A 7334-nucleotide genomic window follows, 5' to 3' on the forward strand; every position below is an offset into this window, starting at 1 on the left:
GGAGCGCATCCTCTTCCGCTTCTTGTGGAAAGGAAGCGTTCCGATGGTTAGGCGATCCGTTTGCTGCCAACACCCGTTAAAAGGAGGACTGGGCATGCCGTGGTTGATGATGCGCAGACACGCGCTGAGACTGCGACATCTCCGGCTCTACGTAGACAGCGGTGAACAGGTGTGGTCACCGTTTGTGCGGCGCGCTTTCCCGCAGCTCGTCTCCATGACCGAACTGCAGTCATGGATCAAGAAGAGGCCGAGGAAGGGCGAATGGCACCGCGAGTGTCGCGCTGCTCTTCGGCAACTCCAACAACCCGGGTCAACCTTGAGCGACTGCATCACAACTAACGCATTCTATAGTGGATTAGTGGAGGGAAGGTACGACGACGATCTCGGGGCGAACCTGGGCGTCGACGAGGAATACCTGACCCGCCTGTTTAAGACGACCTTCGGGCCGGGACCTATGGACAACTTCCAGAGATCCCTGGCCTGGCAGTGCTATCGAGAAGCACTACCCGTTCGGGATAAGCTCTACAGGCATGGCTCGAGAAACACGGGGCCGACCTGTCCGAGATGCCGGCAGAGCGACGAAACCGTTCTGCACGCACTCGTACAGTGTCCCACCATTTCCGAGCTGTGGGCTTACGTCGAACAACTGCTATCGCGTGTGGGACTTGTCGGTCTATCAGCCGAGTCTATCGTGAATATTGTCGCGCCTCCTTCCTTTAAACGGGAAGGAAGAGCTATTTTCATCGTACTTGTGGCTATGGCGAAAGAATGTGTATGGTGGACGCGTCTGAAAGGTCTAGAGACAAAGACTTTCCTCTCTGGGCAATCTCTCATCAACTTCTTCAAGTATCACCTGAAGAGGAAGTTGAGAGTAGAAAGGGAAGTCTTGTCTAGTGAATGCTTCAAAAAAAGATGGGTGAATGTAGCAAGGATGGCACGTGTGAACGACGGAGCCATCTTGAGCATAACCCTATGAACAAGAAAAAAAAATAAAACAAAAAGGCAAAAGAGAGTCACTTACTGTTATAGTTTCTTCAATGAGAATATTGACCAAGGTTACCGTGGTCTTTTCCGTGGGCTTTTCCTTCCACGGCTAAACCTAAACTGTCCTCCCCTCTTTTTACACGAGAACATTACTGTGTGATACACGATCCCTATTGATCGGCCTTTCCTTTTCTTTTTTTTTCGATCCCTTTTGATCGAACTGCCCCTTTTTCCCTTCCTACGATCCCTTTTGATCGACACCACCAATTTTTTTTTTTTTTTTTTTTTTTTTTTTTTTGTCCTTCCTTCCCCCTCCCAAAAAGAAAAGCTCTACATTGTATTTGTCCCATCTTCGTTGAGCCCTGTGTGGCTAATAAAAGAAATGTATCTATCTATCTATCTATCTATCTATCTATCTATCTATCTATCTATCTGTCACTCTCTCTTTCTCTGTATATATACTATGTACCTAAATCTATAGAATAACATTAACATGACAATTTCAAGCAATAACTGATTCGTACTTAGACATGCGTATATACATATATATATGTGCGTGTTGTATATTTGATTGTGTGTGTATGTGTGTGTGTGCGTGCTTTCAGCTTTGCGGGTGTGCGCCATTTGCTGTGAATGACGTAATGTTTGCTTGATTGGTTTATTGGTCGACTGAACTGAGTTGAATTGGTTTAAAGTGCGTTGAAGTGTGATGGGAAATACAATTAGAATATTAATGAAAAACGTAAACTACTGTGACCACCACCACTAACATCACCGCCACCACCATCACAACTGCTGCTACTACCACTACTACTACTACCACTACTACTACTACTACTACTACTACTACTACTACTACTACTACTACTACTACTACTAAAAATAATAATAATGATTAAAAAAATAATAATAATAGCAATGATTTCAAATTTTGTCACAAGGGTTGCACTTTTGGGGGAGGGGTTTAAGTCGGTTACATCGACCCCACTGTTCAACTGGTACATATTTTATCGACCCCAAAAGGGATGAAAGGCATAGTCGATCTCAGCAGAATTTGAACTCAGAACGTTAAGATAGACGAAATACTACGAAGCAATTTTGTCCAGCGTGATAACGATTCTGCCATCTAATAATAATAATAATAATAATAATGATAATAATAATAATAATAATAATAATAATAATAATAATAATGATGATGATAATAATAATAATGATAATAATAATAATAATAATAATAATGATGATAATAATAATAATAATAATAATAACAACAACAATAATAATAATTCTTTCTACTATATGCACAGGGGCGGGAACCAGTCGATTACATCGTCCCCAGTGCGTAACTGGAACTTAATTTATCGACCCTGAAAGGATGAAAGGCAAAGTCGACCTCGGCTGCATTTGAACACAGAACGTGATGACAGGCGAAATACCACATAGCATTTCATCCAGCGTGCTAACGATTGTGCCAGCTCACCGCCTCAGCAATAATAATAATAATAATAATAATAATAATAATAATAATAATAATAATAATAATAATAATAATAATAATAATAATAATAATAATAATGGTCTCAAATTTTGCCACAAGTGCCGAAATTTTGGGGGTGGGGCCAGTCGATTACTTCGACTCAGTGTTCAACGGTTACTTATTTTATGGACCCCGGAAAGATGGAAAGTAAAATTGATCTCGATGGAATCTGAACCCAAGACGTAAAGAGATGCCGCGAAGAAATGCCACGAAGCATTTTGTTCGACGCACTTCTGATTCTGCCAATCGAACACGTTGCTACTACAAAATCAAATACAACAACAGCAACAATGACTACTACTACTAACTACTACTACTACTACTACTACTACTACTACTACTACTACTACTACTACTACTACTAAAATACGCTCACACACAAACAAGTGAGAAAAAGAGTAAGACAGAATAAACAGGAGGGGAGAAATAAAGAGGCAGAGGTGGAGAGAGAAAGAGAGGGACAGACAGAATAGAAAGAGGGGGGAGAGATAGAAACAGAGAATTATTAAAACGAGAGAAACATTAAAGCGTCTGATAGCAAATAATTCAGCGTTGAATCAGCGGCGCCGAAACAGCTGTGCCCAGACGTCTCGTACCTACTTCAAATGTGAGGTTTTGGCGAATATATACCTTGTTTATGATGGATGCGACTGTGAAGACAAAAAGTGCTGCTTTGTTTTTGATGGTGGAAAACACTTTTGTTCTAAGAGTCGTTGATGCCGTTACGTTAGCACACATTTGAGATAATCTGTTGAGGTGATGGTCACGGTGGCAGAGGCGCTGCAATTAAAGTGATATTGCTGCTTCTGTTGTTCCATAAGCTAATGTTACCGTCGCTATCATTGTTATCGTTGTTGTTGCGGATTATTCCTGTTACCATGATCAGCCGTGACGATCACAGCACTGTTTCGTTACCCACAGTTCGTATTCTGCACCTCCGCTGCCACCACAACCACCAACTCATTGAAGTAAAAGAAAGAAGCTTTTATTTGTAACAATGAAGGGAATTTTCCCCACCCCATTCTTCCTTCCTTCTTTCATTCCTTCCTTCCTTCCTTATCTGTTTTCCTCTGACTATCATCTTTTCGCTTCTTCAATCACATGACGCCATTTTGCAAATAGGATATTTTGAAATAATTTGTATTGCACAAATATCGTATGAAATGGTTTTGGAGTCCTTTATAGGAGGCCAAAATGAAGTGTCCACTCTTCGTTGCTCATGGTCACTTCTTTCACAATAAAAATGAACAAAAGAGGTGCAATCACAAAACCATAGATGAGTAAAATTGCTTTGAAACTTAGAGAGCAGCAAAATCGTAATGGACCGTTAAGCAACAATAGTAATAATAATGATGATGATGAGGATGATGATGATGATGATGATGAGGATGATGATGATGATGATGATGATGATGATGATAATAATAATAATAATAATAATAATAATAATAATAATAATAATAATAATAATAATGATAATGATTTCTCTTAACTATTATTATTATTGTTATTATTATTATTATTATTATTGTTATTATTATTATTATTATTATTATTATTATTATTATTATTATTATTATTATATACGAGAACCATAGAAAGTGAGTGTGTATGTGAGAGAGAGAGAGAGAGAGGAAGACGGACAGAGGGAAGAGAAAGAGAGGAAAACGGAGAGAGAGAGAAAATGTGTGTGAGAGAGAGACAAAGAAAGAAGGTGATAGGAGGGAGATGAGAGGGAGAAAAGGTAAAGAGGTGTAGAGAAAGAAAGAGAGGAAGAGGAATAAAGAGGAAGATGGAGAGATAGTGAGAGAATATGTTTGTATGTGTGAGTGTGTGTAAGAGAGATTGCATGTGTGTGTTTTGTTAGTGCTTCTTTCTAAAAGTGAAGGAGATGCTAGGAATGAAAAAGAGAGGGAAATAGTGTGAGAGAGAGAGAGAGAAAAAAAAGAAGGCGGAGGAAGTGAGGGAAAAAGAAATAGAGAGAGAGGAAGAAAAAGAGAGGGGGAAAAAGAGATTGAGTTTGTGTATGTGCCTGTGCGTGCATGTCTGCATGCCTGCGTGCGTGTGTGTTTGTATGCGTGTATATGCGTAAATGTGTAAAAGAGAAGGAGACTCGCATGAAATGAAAATGAAAGAGAAAAATAAGGAAAAACAAAATCAAACGGGAAGGAAAAAAAGGGAAGAAATGAAAAAGGAAAGAGAAGAAATGGTAGAACGAGAGAAATAAGGAGATTGAGAGTGGAGAAAATGGAAGATAGAGAGATAGAAAGAAGAACAAAACGGATTGACGGAGGCGCAGGCATGCATGTGTAGTAAAGAAACTTGCTTATCAACGAAGTGACTCCGGGTTCAGTCCTACTGCGTGGTATTTTGGGCAAATATGTTCTACTATAATTTCGGGGCGACTAGTGCCTCGTGAATGGATTTGGTTAAGGGGAAACCTAAAAGAAGGCCCTCGTATATATACATACATACATACATACATACATACATATATATATATGTAAAAAGTAAAAAAAAAGGTAAAAGAGTTATCTCCCTTAGACCTTAAATTATAAGGCTGGAAATATATCAACAATTTAATCAGGAATAGGCGGAGTTTTCCAGTTCTTCAAAATATATTTATACATATGCTTGCAACTGCTGAAAATTTCAGACCTAGAGTTCGGTAGAGAGTAAAGAAAAAACAGGATCAGCACTCTTTCGGTTAAACATAGCTTACTTCGATCCATTAATATAAGGTATGGATTTCTTAATTATTTCCCACTTAATCACATGTAGTGTTACGTTATCTTTCAAGCTCCATACGTACCAAACCAACTTCGTAGCTTTGCTTTTGTCCTTCTGTCGGAAGGAGGCTATGTGACTGGCATAGCGATTGTTAAATTCCCCTTCGCATAATCCAGTATAGGTCATCTTATCTGTTGTTTATCATTTAGGGTCGCACTTACTCCTGCCTCATATATGATAGATTTAGTCATACACCTTTGGTCAAAGGGACATGATCCCGAGTCACGAATTTAGGCTCTTTAGGTATTGATACATAGTATATATATATATATATATATATATATATATATATATATATATATATATATATATATATATATGTATTTGTATGTATATATATATATATAATAAATGCACACACATATGCGCGTGTATGCTTATGTATATACACGAGCGCGCATACACACACACCCAAATTGCACGTGCCTTTGTGTTTAAGCTTGTCCCTACCTTGATAACCGGTATTGGTTTCTTTACGTCCCCGTAACATAGCAGTTCGGCCAAAGACACGATAGAATAAATACCACACTTAAAAAACAAACAAACAAACAAATGATAACAGAAGTTTAGGAGTCGATTTCTTCAACTAAAAATCTTCAAGGCGGTGCCCCAGCATGGCCGCGGTTCAATGACTGAAACAAGTAAAAGATAAAAAAAACAAAACAAAAATAAAAGTATAGAAAGAAATTAATCGATATAACAGAATGCCAGAAATACATAGAGACATATATGAAGGGAGACACACAGACAGACAGAAAGAAAGAGAGAGAAACCGAGACGGGCAGGCAGGCAGGCAGACAGGAAGGCGAGCAGGAAGACAGAACAAGCGGTTTGACGCAATAATGGAAGCCAGAGAGCGTGAAGTAAAGTCTTTTGAAAGTAAAACAAGTTGTTTGTGACTGGATTAAGGCCTGAATGGACAAAAAACTCCGCCTAAATATTGTAATATTATTGTGTAAAGTCCTGTGGGTTGTGAATGGCGAAAGAGGGAGGAAGGTTTTAGGGGGGGGGGTAGAGTAGGATAGGTTTCGGTGGTGAGATGATAATAAACCTTCTCTTACGTAAACTTTTAATGTGCATGCGCATCTGTATGTGTGTGTGTGTGTGTGTGTGTGTGTGTGTGTGTGTGTGTGTCTATGTGTGCGTGTGCATGTTTGTGTATGTAAGAGTATGTTGTGTGTGTGAATTCTTTTTGTTTGGTGTTTGTTTGTGTGCGCGTGTGTCTGGGTGCACGGTTTCAGCTAAGTCGACCATGTCGCCAAGTATAGGAATAAAGTCTTTCTTTCTTTCTTTTTTCTTTCTTTCACACACATGTACACATGTATACACACACACACATGTATAAGTATATATATGTACACAAATACACACAGACACACACATATATATGCACATATATATGCATATATATATATATATATGTATGTACATACATAAACATATATATATATACATATATACACATGCATGTGTATATATATATATATACATGTATATATATATATATATACATATATATATATATACATGTATACCTACACTCTCATGCACATATATTTACATCAATATAAATATATATACATACATACATACATATATATATATATATATATATATATATATATATATATATATATATATATATATATATGTATATATATATATATATATATATATATATATATATATATATATGCATACATACGTACATGTATGTAGATATATATGCGTGCGTATATATATATATATATATCTGTGTGAGTGTGTGTGTGTATATATGTATTCACACACACTCACACACACACATATATACGTACATATACAAATTCAATGAATCGTACATTTTCATGTGAGGTACCAAGTGAATCAGAACAAAAAGGAACAAAAAAAAAAATAATAATAAGGAAAAGCAATAAAATGAAATAAAAGGAACAATAAAAAGCCAGAAAATATTCGCAAAGAGAAAGTTGTAACAGCCGACCGTTGACAAGAACAAACACAATACAAAGTGATTGTATAT

This window comes from Octopus bimaculoides, chromosome 26 (assembly GCF_046866305.1).
Source record: "Octopus bimaculoides isolate indiv1 chromosome 26, ASM4686630v1, whole genome shotgun sequence".
In the NCBI taxonomy this organism is placed as follows: domain Eukaryota; kingdom Metazoa; phylum Mollusca; class Cephalopoda; order Octopoda; family Octopodidae; genus Octopus; species Octopus bimaculoides.